General features: G+C 40.6%; 1 protein-coding gene across 1 annotated transcript in view; it reads left to right on the top strand.

Annotated features, from left to right (window-relative positions):
* unc5b (unc-5 netrin receptor B) overlaps nt 1-20,676 on the top strand; it is a 132,762-nt gene that overhangs the window by 65,136 nt on the left and 46,950 nt on the right. The gene's annotated exons all lie outside the window — the stretch shown is intronic.

Here is a 20,676-nt window from a genome sequence, read left to right as displayed (position 1 = left end):
TGGATGCCAACTTTGCAATAAAACACTTTATGAAATTTAATCCATGCTGGGTATTCCACAGTCAACTGAAAGTGATATTATTAGAAAGTGGAAGCGTTTAGGAACAACAGCAATTCCGCCACTAAGCGGAAGACCAGGTAAAATCACAGAGCGCGGTGCTCTGTTGATTCCACAGCGGTATCAATCAATCTTTGTTTATATAGTGCCATAACCAAAGTTACCTCAAGACACTTTACAAAGAGCTGAAGAGTTCTGAACTTCCACTGTCATAAATGTAAGCACAGAAACTGTGAAGCAGGACTTCATGAGTGAGTTTCCTTGGCCGAGCAATTTTATGCAAGATTACATCATCAAGTCCACCGCCAAGCGTCAGATGGGGCGATGTAGAGCACACTAACACTGGACTGTGGAGCGGTGCACACGTGTGCTTTAGGGTGAAAAATCACGCTTTTCTGTGTGACATGTGAAAATAATTTTAGTTAACTGTATGTAAAGAAAAACTAACGAAAACTGTATAATACCCTTAGTTTTAGTCTATGACACAGCCATACTGACTGGCACCTACACCAAAGCGTAGGGAGAGTAAAATTGCCTGATGTGATTGATTAAGACTTCACAAAGTGGTTGTTTTATGTCTGGAGTTGTATTCAAACATCATCTTAAAATAAATAAATGATAAGTGAAGAGTAGCTGGTTAAAGCTCAAGGAGCTGGTGTCCTTAAATGTTTTTAAATCTAAAATGAAAGACATGGAAGCAGATTCTATAGGATGTCGATGTTTTAACTTGGCTGTTTGAACAATTGATTCCCCAGATATGACTCATAGATGGTTTTAATCCAAAATGTTGCTGCCTGTCTTGGCCAGGTCTCCCTTGAAAAAGAGGTTTTTAATCTCAATGGGACCAACCTCGTTAAATAAAGGTTAATAATAATAATAATGATAATAAAATATGTTTTTAAAAATGTATGATGTTCACTCAGCTCTGACATGTATCCAAAAAAAAACATAAAAAACTGATAAAAGCTAAACTAAAATTAAGCATTTTTGCAAAAAAATAAAACTAAATTAAACTGATTTAAAAAAAAAAAAACTGAACTGAAAGTGAACACAGAAAATGAAAACGAAATAAAAATTAAAAATAATGAAAAATCCCAAACAATTATAACATTAGTGCCAACTGTGCCGGGGTGGATAGGGCTGCAGTAAATAAATTCGTTTTGTGAATGGGTATTCTATCGATTAATCGAGTAATCTTAGAAGAAATCTTTTCTGCTCGGTATTTTTAAATGAATCACTTTTACCTCATTCAAAAAAAAGAATCATTTACAGCAGTGGTTCCCAACCTTTTTTCCACTGAGCCCCCCTTCACATATATAAGAAAACGTGCCCCCGACCCACACAAAAAAGCGACTTATTGCTGTTAGGGCTGGGCAATTAATCAAAAATTAGATTTGATCACAATGTGTCCTGCTGCAGTTTTTAAATCGCAGAAGGTGCAATATTCCTTTAACCTGAAATTTGTGTCAAAATAGCAGTTTAAAACTTTTATTTTTGCAGCAGAGATGTTATGCATTACAGATCATGCAATCATCCACAGGCAATTTTTTAGATGAGTCTCAAAAAAATTCCTACTTCTTTTTTTTTTTTTTTAATCAAATATGAGAATGACATAAAAATGATGACTCCTTTCAATACATCAATTCCTATCCAATTTGCAATAGGAGTCAAAACCATCACAATTAGGTATTTTTCAAAATTGTTCAGCTCTGGTTTTATCTAATATTGCTTTGGTTATAATGTAAAATCATTTATTGCTTGTGTTTGTTGGGAAAAAAAACATAATATATGGAACTTAAGAAATAATCGCATATCAAGTCACAATTGCAACACTGCAATTAGATTACTTTCCCAAATCGTTCAGCCATAACTGCTGTGAAAAACCAGTTTGAATTTTTTTCATTGTTTAAAGCCCAACAAAATAGCCCAAAATGCAGGCGCTATTTTAAAAAGACCTTTGTATGAACCATTCATGTGGGTTTTCTCATGATTTTAGATAGTTTGAGTGAACCTATTTTTAAAAACCTCCGAGCAGACAGGCCCTCAGAGCCCAAGTTGGGAACTAAGGATTTACAACTCCTTAGTGCACAGTCGACTAGAGTAGATGCTGAAATTATCATCTCTTTAAAGAAATAGGAAATGTGTTCTGTACCGAGAATCAGTTTTAAATCTAATCGTGACCCCATGAATTGGAGTTGAACTGGAATGTGAGATCCTTAAAGATTCACATCTCTTATCCACAGTGTGTCTCAAAACTTCTCCTTTGGAAAAACAGGACGGGCTGAGTCACTCAAAGTCCTATAAACAGTGTAGGCAGTATGTAAGTATGTCAGACTCGGTAATTTAAACATTAGTGAAACTAAGAGCAAGCGCTGCTAATGCCATTGGCACGGCTAACGAGCCACACATCCTCCTGCAGCATCTGTGGTGGAGACGGTGCATGGAAAGCAGCAGGTTTGCTGTGCTCTGTCTGCTTTTGGGAATGCACTCAAGAAGTAATAAACTACAGTTAAGGATATACATATTCTCTGAAATTTTAAATTGATTCAGATATGTAGAAATTAATGTTTGTGATTCTGATGTGGAGCGATTTTTTTCTGGCACCTCTACAGTTCATCTGGTGTGTCAGGTTATTCCATTTAGACGCGATTTTGGATTCAAATGTTGTTTTCTGTCTGTGGTTGCTCAATGGTGGTTAGTTTGCCCTCCAACGCTCTGAAAATGTTCCAGGGGTCTTGCATGGAGAAGTCAGGGTGATGATTTGGCTGTTTACATTCATACATCTCACCCCAGAGTTTTATGCAAATATGGCTTTAGAGCTGTGCTCAGGAGAAGGACAACAACAAATGTCATTGCTGCCTGGTTAAAATGGCGATAGCTGACCCTGGTCTTGGTGTTCTTAATGTTAAATTGTAAACTGTAGTTGAGTTCCAGGTTGAATATGAGCCTGAACACAAATTAAAGGGCATCAAGGACTGTGATCGTTGTTTGGTGCAGCAGTTGAGGTTGTTTGTCTGAAGGACGTGTAATTTGGCTGTCTGAGCGTCTTCCAGTCCTACCAGACATCCCTGACTGGAGGTGTTTGTGCTTCTGTGAGGTCAACTCCTCCCTTAGTCTGTGCAGGTTTGAGTTTGTGAGACAGGCAAAAGTGGTGTGAGAAAGAACAGGGATTTACCTGTGAGGCGGGAGCTGTCATGTCTTGCCTGAAGGAGCGGCCATCGCTGTTGAACGGCATTTGACTGGCATCCTTTTAGCTGTGCATATTTGCACTTTGATACACAAACACCTGCAGCAGAAGAAGCCATTAAAAGCTGACCTGTTGTTATGATTTCAGTAAATATGACTGGTTACTATTAATAGGCATGTAGATGGTGAGTAAGTCCTCATTAAATGCATCAAATATTTAATGATTATACAGTGATTATGATGATTTTGGGACACTTTACAATTCAGTACAAAACAATGGCATAGATTGCTAATTAACAAATAATGATGTTAATAATAATGATGCAGGGAACAGGCTGAACAGAGATGAAAAATACCTGTTGCTTCCTATTATCAGCCGCGTCTGAGAAGCATCATTGGATGGTGTTGTCAGACAATGGAATCTCATCCCGCTCTGCAGCAACAGCTTCTCCCATCATTACCAAACACATCAGTAGCAGCAGGGAAGAGTTTCTCTTATGCTGTGGGGTTTTCCTGTCTTCACTGTGCACAATGCCACTCACTATGATGCTGCGGTTCTCTTGATATTTACAGTGCTCAGTGTCTCACTGGCATTCCTGTGTGCACAGTTCATTTAGCTTCCTGTCAAAAAACTCACATGGCGCAGTCAACACACTTTGGTCTCCAAGTGACGCCAGATCTTACATGAGCACCTCTTTGAAAATGACACGCTGTGGCTGTGGAGCATCATCATCAAAGTCATCCATGAAAATCCAAATTTTAGACAATCTTGGTTGTACTTCCTTGTGTTTTCTATCCCTCTTCTGAGGTCCTCTTGTGCCCACCAGGGAAGACGTGCCTCACACTTAAAAAACTGCTACCTTCTTGTAAAGGGGAGCATCATACCAACATAATATTGCTAACAAAAGACATGTAACAACCTTTAATGGTCTCAGTATAGCGAGGGTTAACTTTTAAATTTCATGTCAATTCACTCACTGCAAAATTAAAACAAAAATTGGATATCTTTACAGATACAAACACAATTTCCCACTAGCTTGTAGATCAGCCCCAATCGGTTACATTGCAACTACCACTAGGGGGCGATTGTGTTATTTTGGCTACATATTTCTGGGGCTGGCATGTTGTCCAATATTGGGTTTGCAGCTGAAATCCTTTGTTGTAATTGGTGGGGAAAACGGGCAGGAAACCAGTCTATTGTTGTGGCTCTCTGGCAGGAAAAATGTGAATTTAAAAGTGACTGAAGGGGAAAGTTGACAAGGAAAATGGCAGCTTTTATTTAAAACAGACTAGTGAGTGTTTATCATGCATCATATTTACTATGAAAGGCTGACCGTTGGATTTCTGTAAAATGGATCAAACATTTAGCCAAAGTTTTAAAGTCTATAGGGCTTTTTTAATATAGATACCACATCATAATATCCTCTGCACATTTTCTGATTTTGATAACTCCCCAGGGCCAGATGCAGGATTGCCAGTTCTGTGTGACAAAACAAACCCAGTGGTCGATTAAAACCAGCTCAAATCCAAGCCCAATGCTGAAATTCAAAATAAGCCAGACCACATATATTTTGCTCGTGTACACAGTCATGCCGCTTCTCTGTGTGTGGCGTGTTTGTCTGAGTGCCATGTTCCATGTTTTCCTGCTTCTCTGCTGGTTGATGTAGTTGTATTTTAGTGTAAATAAACTAGTTTGTTCTGTTATGGATGTTGACTACTCATACACACGACATAAAAATGGGTCTGCTCAACCAGGACAAAACAATCTACTGGCAGCAGTATGTAAAACGTAGCCCTATCCTGTGGAAAAACTGCAAAACTGGCAACCCTGGCCAGGTGGGAAGTTGTAGCGGGCCTTATGCTGTCCCCGGGCCACCTGTTGATGATCACTACTATATGATCTTCGTTGACAGACGTGAGAGACCCCGACTATTTATCCATTAAGATCCCACTGAAAACCTGCCTTCCTACATCACTGCTTTATCAAACTGGGCCAATAATCATTACAAGCCTCGCTCAAGTGATTGCCTCGCGCTCAAGGTGCCACGAGTAAACACTAGAATTGGAAAATCATCCTTCACCTTTTGTGCTGCACACAGCTAGTACATCTGAAAATATACAGCACTGTGCAGAAGTTTTAGGCATGTTTGGGCCGAAATTTGAGGCTGAAGTAAGGTGTGTAATGGCCAGTACGCCCACCTGAAGGCCCCATGGGGCAGGAAGGAGGATTGACACAACCCAGGTCATGCTGTCTGTCTTTGTACATTACCAAGGGCATGGGAAAGTAATCTGATGAAAACAAAACAAAAACCACAGCTTTAGGGCAGACTTAAGGGTAGACATGGTGCTTAAACATAGCGTACAGTACTGTCAGGGCAGGTAGGAGGGTTGCCACGACCCCCTGGTTGTCATGTGTATGTTCTAAGCACCTGAAAACTGTTGGCGGTTTCTGGGAGTATTACCAGGGGTGCAAAGGCCCGGACAAAAGAAATGCTGTTAAGCTCGACCTTGGCTGCTGAGCGACACGTGCATGTCAAATGTGTCGACACTGACTCTGGCCGCCCTCCCTCCTCTCTTCAGCCCGGGGTTGCGGAACATCAGGACCTGTGAAGAACCGTTAACTGTCTACATGCCTAAAACTTCTGCACAGTACTGTACATGAAGGTCGCTTTCACACCAGAGCTGTTTGATTCACCTCAAGCTTAGTGTTAGTTCCTGCAGGACATGGAAGTTATACACCAAGCTGCATCAGCTGATGGCCAGCTCTCACAGCCAATCACAGCTCATTTTCCCCACGTGGCATTCCATTTAAATATGATGTCCTTCTCATGAAGCTCTGCTTGTCAACGTCGTCCTGCTGCTGGCAAAGCCTCACCTGCTCCACCCCAGCTACCTCCTTTTTCAGTCTGAAGCTTTTATTGCACCCTTATAATCCATTTAATGCTTGTACAGTAGATTAATTTAAACTGTATTTTCATTTTGCAATAAATGGTTAAATGTGTGATGAAAGTGTTCCTGACTGAAACCAGATTAATGCAAAAATCAAGGATGTTTGGACAGTTTCCATGATGAAACATCTGCTGTTTGTCCTCACAGTTGTCTCCATAAGTGTGTGCGTTGCAATCAGTTGGAGGAGCGATGAGAGCGGACAGATGAGTGACCTGATGAGGAGAAGAGGAGGCTGGGTGTTGCACAAGTTGGGGGAGAGGTGGATCAGAGGACAAGGGGAGGGGTGGGGAGGGACTAGTCTGTAGCACGCCGAAACAGAGCAGAGCCGATGCAAGTACAGTGGGACGAAGGGTGAGGCTGGAGGGTGAGGAAGGAGGAGGGGGGAGGGTAGAGTGGGTAATTACAGGGGCCCAGAGAGGAGAGGCCTGTAATCAGCCTGCCCTCAGGAAGGAATGCAGCTCATCTTCTCATGTAATTACTGCCATTTAAACGGCCCCAGTTCCAAACACTCATCCCACTGTACTGCTCACCTATTCACTATATGTACACGCACACAGTGAGACATTCAATGACAGAGAAGGACAGATTTCAACAAGACTTCCAAATGGAGGAAGTGAGGTGGCAAAAGAAGGCGCGCTACAGAGACAGACTGCAGACAATGTGTGTGCGTCGCTGTGTGGATGTATGTGTGCTCTATAGTTAATGGCTGTGTAGACGGCAGGCCTCTAGAGGAGCCGGCTCCATGTGAATACCCACCATGGCAACCAGCCACTCCGGGCAGATTTGCGTAACTCTCATCAAGCAGCTGCGCAGACAAGCAGTGGCGCCTCACACTCGACACATACAGTCACACACAAACACAGGAAGGGGAAGAGTCTGACTCTATCGTATGAGTTTGACCTCCAAGTAATAGTTGTGACATTGGTCTGTAATTTCGAGGGGATAATAGGAAAACAACATAGTCTCACCCACTCTGTCTCCTCTCGCTGCCTCTCTCCTTACCCCATCTCTCGCTCTCTCTCTCTCCAGGGTTCCCACACATCCTGGAAAAACTGGAAAACCAGGAAACAGTTTTCCAGTCGTGGAAAACATATTGAAAATCAGAGAAAAAGTTAAATATCCTGGAAAATCTTGTTCTGTCCTGGAAACTATTAAAATTGTTTCTATTTCCTTAATATTGTGAAGAGCTGGATAATGCTAAGGATTTTATCAATAAGTGTTTATGCTGTAAACATTGCTGAGTCATATCAAGCAACAGCGTTTATTTCGCTGATTAAACTATCCCTAAAAATGTTTGACAATTAGCTTTTTCCACAAGGAAGACTACACCAACAGTAGCTAGACATAGATCTTTGGTGAAATAAACTGTGACAAAAAGTAAGTTTTGTTTCCATCATGCATTTTAGGTTGACAAAATTAACACTATAACACAATATGCCATATGACATTAATACAGCATTACAACTGTAGTGGCGAAACATCAAATTATGTAAGAAATTTGTGTTTCTGTGTTTCAAGGCAAATCATACAAATTGTAGGGTTGCGTCTCCCTGCACAGTGATGTAAAATAACATGAGATTAGAGTTCTGATTGCATTGACGTATGTGTTTTACTTTTATATCAATTTTACAATATGACGAATAAAAGTAGTTTAAGGAAAATAATTGTTTTGACAACTTCCTGTTTCATGGCAATATTTTTAGGGCTTTGAAGAGTTTTTTTACACCAGCCTAAGGATGTTTTTTAAGGTCTCTTTTAACTAAATCTGATTTGAATTGTACGAACCATTTATGAGTTAATCCTAGAAGGAGTCTTAGAAATGGCTGAAAAAGCTCATTTTTGAAGATTTCCTGTTGGAGTAAGAGTATGGGTCAGGGAGGCTTTTTTATGGATTTTATCAATCCACATAAGCCAACTAGATTTAATAGATATAGCTTAAAAGGTGAGGACCCAATCTTAAAAATTTCAAGGGATTATTGTGGGGCCGTTTTATAATATGGTCCTCATAAGCACGGCAAGTGCTCAATGCTGAATCACTGCTGGCTTCTTATTGTTGTATAGATAACTAATGTTTTTTTCCTGTCTCTTTTCAAACAGCGGTATGTATTTTAGTATAAATCGATATACTGCATTAAAAAATAAAGAGTGGAATGACCAGTGATTAATGTCCAATCATTAAATGTTGACATCTGGTTCACCGAAATCAAAGAAGAGACATTTTCTGGTAGAACAATTCACATGTTGAACAAAGTGATTGGTTTTCATGGTCAAACATGAGAGAAAAAACTGGCATAGTGGAGTGTTACACCTAGAGAAGTGATGATCCATAGTATTAAGACTCGGCCACATGTTATTGTTAGATCACACTGCACCACCACTGCAACCATTATAATGTTACAACTTTAGTGCCCAAAATATCAAATAATGTTTGGAGTATTATGTTTGTAATGTAAAATAGATACTACTTCCTGTTTCAAGGCAAATAATAGAAATTTGAAGATTCACCACACCCCGTCCTGCAAAACATTTTGTCATTGAGTTGATTTTAAACTTTAAAACAGATCAGAGCTTAATTGAATTAAGTCTTTATGAGAAAATAATCCAAGAAGGACCCCCAGAAATCGCCCAAAACACTCAATTTGCTAATTAATTGAAAATGTCAGATTTATGTTTCTAATGTAAAATAGATGCAACTTCCTGTTTCATGGCAAATCCTGCAAATTTGAAAAAATGTACTGCTGTTTAGTACATTCATGAATTTCTTTTTAGATCAATATTTATCTAACTATAAACTGCAAAAGTTGTACATTTTTCAGAGATGAAAACTCCCCTTTGTTGTTGTAGTCATAGATATTCATCTTTATTAATAAGTAATGAAATAATCTGGCTTTTATGACAGGTTCAAGTCCTATCATATGTTGTTGTTTTTTGTTTTAATCACTGAAACTTCCTAATGTCTCGTCATTAACTTAAAAGTAATGGGTACTGGTATCATCCTTGGATAATCAGTCCACCCGTATAATTAAGAACTAAACATCTGCAGGTGCAGGTGAATTATTCTCTAATTTTTTAATCGCTTATAGGCATGTTAGCGTACATGTTTAGACCCTCAGACTGCACACGTTTTGAACCATATTTCCACAGAAAGGAACATAACAGTGTAAAGGCACAATGAGTTCCTGTCATAGGAGCTAAATTATCATGGAAAACGTCCTGGAAAATGATCCCTGGAAAACAGAGAGCCCCTCCCTCTCTCCCCACACCTCTGATCGTGATTGATAGAGCTGCTTGTGTACGTCCGTGTTCCCATGCAGTAGGTGGTCGTCAGGGCACGCACAAACAGCACAGGGCCACTTTTTGATGGGCTATGATTAATGAGCTCAGTGGGGGGTGGCGCCCCCTAGCTGCGACAGCGCACACTTTCAGCCAGCACGTAGCCGCCCCCCTCTAGTCTATTCAAATGCATCAGCAGAAGCAACGGTGGGTTCACAGCTACAACACGAGCCCAAATCCTCTTAGAGCTCCCACTCTCGCAGTCACACTCACCCACACATTCAAAAACACAGTCACAGATTCTCACTCAGAGTGGGCTGTCCTTCGCATACACACAGTGGGTAAATATAATCCACGGTCTGTCACAAACGCTCCCGCCCTAACTCTCGCACACGCAGCTCGGATGTCATGTGGGTCCTTGTGAAACAGCCACAAAATCCTTCAACATTCACCCAGTTATCAGGAAAAAACACTGACTATCACCCTGTCATTGGGCCTTATTTATGTCTGGAACCGTGCAGTTAGATAACATGTTTACACGTGTGCTTTTCTGTTTGTTTCTCTCTTGGCATGCTCCCCAACAGGGATGATTATGTGTCATTATAGCACCATGGGCTTGTGGGTAAAAAGAGACAGAAGGTGAAGCGTTTGAAAAAGAGTAGGTCACACTTAATTTACAATTAGAGGCTTGTGGAGTAACACACCTTGCGGCTACGAGTGTGCAGATAACTCCACGAGCAGATCTGTAAATGAGGTCTTGAGACTGTGCGTTTCTGCATGTGTGTCAACATGTCCTCAGGCTTGCGCTCTCTCCTCCTGCCACCAAGACATGTTGGATGGACAAGCGAAGCATTTCTGTCACTCTGCATCTCCATCACCTGCTCGGCCTTCCCCCTCTGCCAATCTGCTTCCCAGCCTCCCGTCACCTCCCTCTTCCCTCTTCTATTTTTCTCTGTCCACACACACACACACACACACACACAGCAACTTCGAAATCCCTCCTCACTCAAACTGCAGACATCTTTCTCGCTCACTTGCTCATACATACCTGGCACAGTCAATTACACACTCATGCTCGTATCTTGATAAAACAGCACAGGCTTCACACTCTGTAGATACAACCGCTCTGCAGGAGTCCTCATTCACATGTGAGAACCAATCAAAGGTGTGATATTTCCACTGATGAGCTTTCCTACACATTATATTTCACGTGTTACTCAAACAAACATGAGTATCTTTACTATGTGATTTTTAGTTGACACTATTTGGATTCATTGTTAAATCATGGATAGGGAAAGAGAGCTACAAACATGGTGTGATGGACAGTAACGATGAATATTTAACTTGATTACAAAACGGTGTCAAAAAAAGTATTTACTCCCTGAGATGGTTTGCCCTTTTATTGATTTTATAAATCAGTCATGGTCAATAGAATTTGGCTTTTTCGACATTAACAAATTACAAAATAACGTCTTTAATGTCGAAGTGAAACAGATTTCTACAAAGTAATTTTAAACAAAAACAAGTAAGAGTTTGCATGAATATTCATCCCTTTCAAGTCAGTATTTAGTCGATGCACATTTGGCTGCAATCACAGCACTGAGTCTGTGTGGATAGGTCTCAATCAGGCAGGAAAAGCACTTTTGAAGTCCAGCCACACATTCTGTATTTCACTCCAGAATATTCAACTTGTTGTCTTTAAACCATTTCTGTGTAGCTTTCACTGTATGCTTTGGGTGATTGTCTTGCTGGAAAATAAATCTTCTCCCAAGCTGTAGTTCTCCTGCAGACTGAATAAGATACATTTTGATGCATTTGTTTCACCCTCTACCTTTTCAAGCCTCTCAGGGCCGGCTGCCGAGAAGCACCCCCACAGCATGATGCTGCCACCACTGTGCTTCACAGCAGGGATGGTATTTTTGGGGTGATGTGCAGTGTTTGGTGTCTTATCCGATGGCCAAAAAGTACCATCAGATCTAAGATCACTCTTCCACTTGACCATGGAGTCTCTCAATACCTTTTGGCAAACTGTAGTCAAGATTTCATGTGTTTTCTTCAACACTCTACTATAAAGTTGTATCCACAGTCTCTCCCATCTCAGCTGCTGAAGCTTGTAACTCCTTCGGCGTCTTGGTGGCCTCTCTCTCTAGTCTCCTTCTTGTACGGTCAGTTTGTGAGGATGGCCTGATCTAGGCAGATTTACACGTGCCATATTCCTTCTGTTTTTTGATGATGTATTTATCTGAACTCTGGGATGTTCAGTGCCTTACACATATTTTTTTATTTTTATGTTCTAAATTATACTTTCTAATATCTCTGCGTTGCTTGTAGTGTTCTTTTTTCTTCATGGTGTAATAGTAGCTAGGAATACTGATTAACCAGTGACTGGACCTTCCAGACACAGGTGTCTTTATACTACAATCACTTGAGACACATTCACTGCACTCAGGTGATCCTCATTTCACTAATAGTACCAACTGACTGGACCTCTGTTGAGTTAGGTCAGTCACTTTAAAGGCAGTGAATATTTATGCAGTCATTACATATTTTTATTGAATTGATATAACTTTGTAGAAATCTGTTTCACTTTGACATTAAAGATGTTTTTTGTCAAAAAAGCCTAATTATATTGGCCATGACTGAGTTATGATCTTAGTGAAAGGGTTGTTCTTTTAGTTTCACTAAAATACACATTTCTCATGTGTAGACAGGGTAAAAAATAAACTTGTTAACACATGGAGCTTTTTATGAAGTTTTAAGGATTTGTGCATGTGTAAATAGGGCTTCAGTGTTTCTTTTAAACCATCCCAACACATGATGTACCTGTTGCAGAACTGCACACGCAGAGATGAAACTGACAATGTTCTATTTATCCGACTCTGCTGGGAAAAGGCATCTAAGTGTTATCAGCCAAACACAGACTGTTCTTTGGTATTAACAATCTGCACCTCATGTGTCTTTTTATGTTAAAATAAAGATGCCAATTTCCTAGTTAGTGGTGGAATCTTGTTCCTGAGATGAGCTCTTTTAGTTAGAGAGCCACCATGGTGAGTACAAAGGAATGGGCTGCAGTGGAAGCATGTGAAGCCACTGCAGGTGCACATCATGGCTGTAGATTAAAAATGTCGTATTCAGAACTTTCAAAGCCTGCATGTTGAAGATTTGAAGAGACAGCACATGAATGGATCTGTGTCAGTCTTAGCGGGATGTCAAGTTTCACTTCCTTCCTCCTGTCGCCTCCCAGCTACCATAAGGCAGTGGAAATAATGTAAATTAATGACATTTCCTATTAAAAGATGACCAATTTCCCCCCTGTTAGTGCTCAGGAGGGCTGCTGATGCTGTGAGTGTTTGTGCGAGTGTCTACGTGTTCAGTCAGATGGGTGAACTGCATGACTCCTCGCAGCCCCGTCTGGCTTTGTTGATGTGAGAAGTGATGCTGCGTCGCTCCAACCTGCGCTCGTGTCGCCTCATGTGAAAACACTCTGGGACTGTCCCACTCTCACATTAGCGTTTTTTTTTTTTCCGTCAGAATCCCACACCCACATCTTGACACTTGCTTTTTTCAGCCTTTACGTCTCTTCGCTTCATCTCTTCCCCCCTTGTGGGTTTCTTCTCCCGTCTGCCGCAGGGATTTGTTTTCAGGCTGATGAAGATGAGGTCAATCTGAATATCAATCATTCAATGTAATTGTCCTTTAAGGAAGGGAAGGAGACTCTCCCCCTCCATCCATCTCTGTCTCTTTCCAACCTGCCTGTGTGTGTGGTTAGAGCGACTCTACCTTGGGGCTTTCTCACAAGAATGATGATAATGAGGTAGATTGAGTGAGGATGATGGATATGGTCAGCCTATCAATGTTACATAATGACTGCTGATCACTCTATTCATTGGCCTTGTTTCCTCTGTCAGCGGCCGTGTTTTCTTATTGGACTGTCTGTCCTCACAGCTGTTTGTCCTTAGCGGGCTCAGCGGACCGGTTGAGCTTCATAGCCGTGGCCTGAAGTTGTTTTCTTCATGCGTGTGTGTTTGTGTTTAAGGCTGAAGGATGTTATTTGAAGTGTACTGGAGCCGTGCAAAGTGCTTTGAATTCAGCAGGCAGAGGGGGGGAGTGAGAGCCGGAGTCAAGGGAGGGCAAAAGAAGAAGAAAAGCGCTCCTTTATCAGGCACAAGTGAAAAGCTCTAGAGCGGAGGAATCAAGACGGGCCTGCAGTTCCCTGGAGTGGCCACTGGAGGCTCCAAAAGCAAGTCGATTGCTATCCATCCCATATTAGAAAGTCAAGCTTTACAGCAGAACTAATATGCAGTCTCTCAATTCTCACTATGAAATAGTCCATCATCATTCAGAGAACTTTTCTGTTTTTTAAATAAATATTTGACTACTAGAAAAACATAACCCAAACATGTCTGCAGCCTGGTATTAAGAACAGATTCAAGCCTCTCTCTAGACCAGCGGTCAAATCTCTGAGGTCTAAGGGTTTTTCCTCGAGTTTCACATTATTTTTTATTCCCCTTTTAAGGTACTTGCAAAAAGCACAATACCCAAGTGTTTTATATAAAAATTTTAATGACAGTCTAAACTTTATGTGCACTGAGGCAGATTTTGTACTAGAGGACTGTGCAAAAAGTTATTGTAGCCAAAATGCTGAAATTTTGAAATTCAATCTTTGAACATTTTAGATCTCTTGTGAAAACACACCTTCACTCATGTGGACCAACTGTTTTGGTGCTTGAAGTATGTTTACCGCAGTCTTAGCTTAACAAAAGTAGTGGAATATATGAATTAAATTATAGGCAAGTGCAGAAAACATGTCGTTTTTTTAGATTGTTTTTTGTGCATAAATGTCGTCTGTCATTCTGTTTTCATCAAATGTCTCGAATATGTATCAGCATGAAAACTGTGCATTAGGTGCTTGGATCAAAAGTATAGTCCACTGTATGTAGATGGTAGGGGTGGGAATCACTAGTGGCCCCACAATATGATATTATCACGATACTTGGGTCACGATTTGATATTACTGTGATTTTAAACATTTTGCAATACAGTGAGTATTGCGATACCATATATTGACAAAATATCGCGATACTATGTTGTATCGATTTTTTCTCCCACCCCTAGTAGATGGAGAGAATAACATGTATCCTGAAAAAAAATTGCAGATTTAAGGAAAATTGGAAACCATTTAAAGAATTTATGAAAAATAGTGAGCTAGGAGAGAAACTGAGAATAAGATATCTAGAGAAAGACAGTGATAAACCCCAGAAAAGATGGAGCAGGATTTGAATCTTTAGGTTATGGTTTATATGAGTATGCATGTATGGATATTTTTTTCTTGCAAATTAATATCTGAAAGACAGTATCTTATGTTATATCTGAAAGAGGGTGGATGTTTAATGTATTCTGTTGTTTTTATGTTTGTTACAGTAAAAAAGGAAAATAGCAATATACTGTCTGTAAATTTATTGTTGCTTATGCTACAAAAAAACAATAAATACACTGTCAAAAAAAAAACCTCAAATATGAGATAAATGAGGCTGATTAATGACTTCAGCTTTGGTTCACCATCATCAGAGATTAAGAGGTAAAATTCTCTCCTCTCCTGCCTTACCTCCTCTGTAAAAACTGTGATAGGAGGGCCTAAGAGATTCCAGTGAGTCAACTGGTTTGCAAAAGTTCACATACAAAGGATTCAACACACAGTGAGAGGTGTAGCCATGTACCGGTTGCTCTACCATTAGCTCTGTAACTCTGGCTGTGCATCACACAGGATGGCAAGTGAAGGCATAATTGAAAGATGAGATTATCCCACATTTCTACGAGGTAAAATGACAAAGATATTATTAAAAACAGCCAAAATGTCCCCAAAAACGTGGTGACACATGCACCGACCTCAGGGGGGTTATGGAACTGGAGGTAATAATGAAATTCTAATAAAATAGTATCAATAAAATGTCTTCAAGTAAAAGAAACTATTTAGAAATTAAATACACTCTAAGACTGAACAGTTGAAGGTTGTTTAAAAAACTGAGTGGGGTTAACTTAAAAAACAAAAAACGCTAATTCAGCTCTATTTTTTGAACTTATGAAACACATTTTAACTTTTAATTACAAAGTACTCAATCATGTAAACTTTGTTTTTTAAACGTACTCAACTTAATTGACAATCATGCCTTAATGGAATGAGTTTACAGAATGCCTTTGGGCACTCTGCACCATGAGTGAAGTTACTGACTCAGTTAGAGAAGTCCCGCCTGTGGGCAGCATTGTTTGGTAGTGTTATATTTGAAGGTAAATCATTAGATCACTGCGTTACAGACTATTAAATGTATTTTTTATGTGTCTTAAAACTAACATGTTTGAGTACTTTTGCACCACTAAATATTAGAAACTAGGGCTGTCAAAAGATCTAAAAAAAATTCTACCACAGAAATGTTGCCTACCATTTTAAGCCTACATGCTTCAACAGTCTATCATATAAGATTGTCTTTTGGCATCAAAATTTTTATACAGGAAGATCACTTCCTGTGTAGAGAGAAAGGCCTCTTTCAGCCCTGTGTTGACACATTTTTCTTTTTTTTTTTTTTTGGTGAATTACATCATCTAACAGAGTCACTGACATTTGTCTTAAGTAGAAGAGTTGTCTTGTCTTACTTTCTCTGACTTTTATGGCCCTTAAACTCACGTCAAACACTCTCCTGGTAGTGACATAAGAGTAGTCACCTGTCTAGAGCTATGTCTGTTGCTTCCTAGCTAATTCCACGAATGTGTTTGTGCTGTTCATGACTTTTGAAATATCAAATAGAAGAAATAGCTTGTGAACAGACCATCCTATGGGTCTGCATGCCAAAGCTTTCCAAAGTGGGCAATGCTTAAGCTGCTGTACATGAAGAGGAGGCTGGGGTGGAGGAGGCAAAGCTTTGCCAGCACCAGCTGAGTATGAGCATCACTTGGTGTGGGAGTGATCAGTGAGAAGGAAGTTATGATTAAATGGACCACCTTTGAGATGAGATGTGATTGGTTTATGAGTCATTAGAGGCAATGATTCATGAGTAGGCCGTCAGCTGATTACATGCATATGACCTTTTCATCCTGCATGAACTAACGTGCAGCTGCCTTTGGTGACGTCAAAGCTTGGGTTGTCACCCTACTAGGATTATTAACTTTAATTTGAAACGTTTAGGGATTAAAGGCATAAAAAGTGCAGAAGCATAGACCAGGCTTTGGTCAGGCCCGACCCTGAGCCTTTTAGAATCTCTCTTCGGCTCCTCTAAAGTCTTCTACGCTCTGTTTTAGCCCACTTTGAGTGCTACAGTGAGGGCACTGGAGGGGACAGTAATGACTAACTCTGTAGAGGTAATGATAAAGTACATACGCTTTAGACTCCACTCTGGCTGGAGGCGCTGGGGCTAAGAAAATTACAGTTGTCCGTGTGTATATATGTGAGAGAGAGAGAAGATGAGGAGGAGAGCGTGGAGGGAACACAGAGGGCAGAAAGAACAACAGAGGCACAGTCAGACAAAGACAGACGTTGCTGTGATTCATTTTTCTCGCCGGTTATTATAGCGCTCCGCTCTTGTGTTTGTGTGTACGGCTTCGTCTCTCTCTCTCATCTCCATCGTCTAATGCTGTCTCTTGACCTGTCTTTGGTTAGCCTTCTTCTCTTCCCATACACTATCTCTCTCTCACAGCTCCACCGCTGTCACTCCCTGTCTCAGTTACTCGACTGAAGCTCTACACCCGGCCACACGAACACCAAAGGATGGGACTCCTTTAGATATGCTGCTTGAGTTAGGGCTGGGCCACAGGGACCAAAAATCAACAGTATAAGTGGAATTAAGTGGATTATAGCTGGATGCTGATACATGATGTATAGCTTAATCTTTCTGCAAGTGAAAAGTTTCTTCAGGGGAAAATGAGTGTTAAAAACTGTCTTGGTATCATAAATGATTTGCAGAAATATCTTTACAACAAATTCCATAACCTATCTCTTGCATTTCATTGGGTGGCAGGGTATCAAAATGAAGTGTAGATATCTGTGTTGTAATTCGGCCCGGTAGTTATCGGATGTGTTGGTACCGGTACCATGTCGGTGCCAGTTTTCCGATACTCATCCCTAGTTTTAGTCATCTTGACAAAAAAATAAGGTTACTGTTTATCGGTTTTAGTCACCAAAGATCTGTCTTTGGCTTGTCTTTCTCATAGAAAAAAGGCTGTTGACAAACATTTTTAGTCGTAGTTTTAGTCCGAGAAATTAACACCTATCCAAACAGGAAATCAGTTACTCTTATTTTAAGACTGTACAAAATGAAACAAAACTTTTCTTTTTAAGGATCATTCTTTGGGGCCCTCTGTCCCTACTATGATAGGACAGCTGAAGAAAGAAAGGGAACATGGGGAGAGAGATTGGGGGAAGACACGCACAAAACAGCCCCAAGGCTGGAAATCGTCCCCACGACCAGTGTGCTGAGGACTACAGCCTCTGATCATGGGTGCCCGCTTAAAAATTGAGTCAAACCAGCACCCAACAAAACTGTTTTAAATGCAAAACAGTTCATTTTTTTAAAGATTTATTTTTGAGCTTTTCATGCCTTTATTGACAGAGGAGAACAGTGGGCAGAATTGGAATCAGGGACGAGAGAGCTGGGGAGTAGGGCTGAATGATTCACAAAAATAATCTATTTGCAATTTTTTTCCAAGCATTGCGATTGCAATTTGATATGCGATTATCATTAGACACCTTGTGTATTTTTCAACAAGTTCAAGCAACAAATCATTCTATATTACAACCTACATCAAGTCAAGCAGCATGCTTTGGCTTTCCAGGGAGTGCATAGTTAGAAACCCCATATGGATAGATGCATTTATGACAATGTGCACTGAATACAACGAAATTATTCAGAAGCAATAAATCCAACTAGCATGAATCTGAATAGGAGAGTGCAACAAGCTTTAAGCTGTAAAGGAGGAGGCTGGGGTGGAGGAGGTGAAGCTTTGCCAGCAGCAGCAGCGTGATGCATCAGCACTGATGCAAGCAGGGGTTAGTGAGCAGTACGTCATCTTTGGATGGACGGCTGTGTTGAGGGCTGGGAGGCACCTGGCTATCAGCCAATCATGGCTAGGGGTGTGACTTGCATGAACTAATGCTAAGCTTCATCAATATAACATAGAATGGAGTAGGGCAGAACATTTAAAAAACATATCTAATTGCAATTATTGTTGCTCATATTGCAAATTTGACATCAATTGCTTTATTGAATGAGGATTACTGTTTTTATTTTTTATTAAGTAAAACGTTTTTTTACCTGCCCAGGGACTACAGATAGAAATTAGCTAGCAATCTAATCTGGTACAAAGCATCTTTTCTCTTTTGAAACTAATGTAATTTTGTTCATTGTCCCTGACACAAATAAACTAAATAAACTAAACGTATGAAAAACGTGAAAAGGACATTTTTTGTTAACCCTATTATTTAAAAAAAAAGACACTTGAATGTTTGCAAAATGTGCATACCATCTCTAATGCGGCAAAAAATGAATGTAATAAACTGGTATTTTGACATATTTCACGTCAAAGCAATATTGCAACATCTGCTATTTGTAAATTGCAGCATGCCATATTACGATAATCTCATTTGCAATTAATTGCCCAGTCCTACTAGGGAGAGACATGCGGGAAAGTGCCACAGGCCGGATTTGAGCCCATGCATGTGCATGAAGTACAGGTGTACAAGGTGTGTGTGTCACATAATCAATTTGACCACTCCTCAGTCTTGACGTGTCAGCATATCTGACAGAAAAGACTCAAAATGAGCCACAGAGTGAGAGCGCAGATGCTTTGGAGTAATGGTGCAGGCCAGCGAGGAAGGGGGGAGGGGGGACAAGCCCTCTGTATGGTACAGGTGAATTTGCATGTAAAACTCAATGTTTTCCCAGCCCTACTCCCACTTACTTCACTGAATCTCTGTACTCGGCCACACAGACAACAAAGGATGACTCTCCTTCAGTGATGCTGCTTAAGTTTACATGAATAAGAGTGGGTGACAATGCATTGTATAAGCATAGGTTGTCATTTAGAGTCTGCGTGTGTTTGTCGATGTAGAAAAGAATACCCACCAGCCTGTGTTTGCTCTCTAGCTGTCTGCTGTCTGTCATTAGAGTAATAAAAGACTTGCTGTGCTGCGCGATGAGGAGTTATTGTCTTTAAGGTTCTTCCATTCCCCACAAATTGCCGGCTGCTGAGCTCTGATGGATGTTTGTATGCTGGCCCAAAAACACAGGTTCCACTTTAAACCCCCAGCTCTATTATCCCAGAGAGAGACGGAAGAGAGAGAGGGAGAGAGGGAGAAGCTGTCTGTCTGTCTCCTGCCTCTGTCATCCAAAAGTGTTTTAATTAAACTGTGCCTCTCCGCAGGCCCCACAACACACACACATCTCAGAGAGAGAGAGGGAGAGAGGTTTTATCCAAATACACAGGGCTGTTCCTCCCCTTCTGTCTCCGTCTGAACCTCCGTCTCTCTCTGTTTGTCTGTCTCTCTCTCTCATCGCGCCTGAAGAGTGACAGGCTGTGTTTTTCAGCCGATGTTTGAACACCGAGCGATCAATGCCGGACAAAAGAAAAGAGCGGGGGTGAGGGGGGCCGGGGAGGGGCGACACAATTGGTTATTGACAGTGGATTCAAAGTCTGAAAGACTGGAGGCGACAGCTTAGTAAGAGGAGGTAGAGCAGAGAGGGGAGAGGATGTTGGGTGTGATTCATGATCACAGTTAACCGTTCACTTTTATTAGTCTGATTCATTCATGTTTACCTCCATGTGTACACCCTTTCAGCGCTGTATGTGTTTAACTGAGTGTGAATCAGAGATGGGAAGTGTTGATCTCTGCAGGGTGTAACCTGTGGAAGCAGCAAATATGAGTGACTGAGTGCTTGTATGTTCTCTTGTACTAGCATGTATCAGTGAAAGCAATTAACAAAAAAGCAATGCAATGCTCATGTTTATGTATTTTTGGCCTCTCTTCACTATTTGCATGATAACCTTGTGTAAAAATTTGTTTACAAGTCAACAAACCATGCAGAGATTTTGTCTCAGAAAATCTCAATTTAATAAAATACCTTTAAAACAGCTTTGCAAAACCTTTCCAACATGTGGCAACCAAATCACCACTATTAGTTATCTTTTTTTTTGGCTGAACAGATAATAAAACTCCCAAAAGTTCTC

Source organism: Cheilinus undulatus, linkage group 6 (genome assembly GCF_018320785.1).
Source record: "Cheilinus undulatus linkage group 6, ASM1832078v1, whole genome shotgun sequence".
NCBI classification, from domain to species: Eukaryota; Metazoa; Chordata; class Actinopteri; order Labriformes; family Labridae; genus Cheilinus; species Cheilinus undulatus.
Note: the sequence above shows the minus strand (reverse complement) of the source record. Positions and strands in the feature narration are given on the sequence as shown.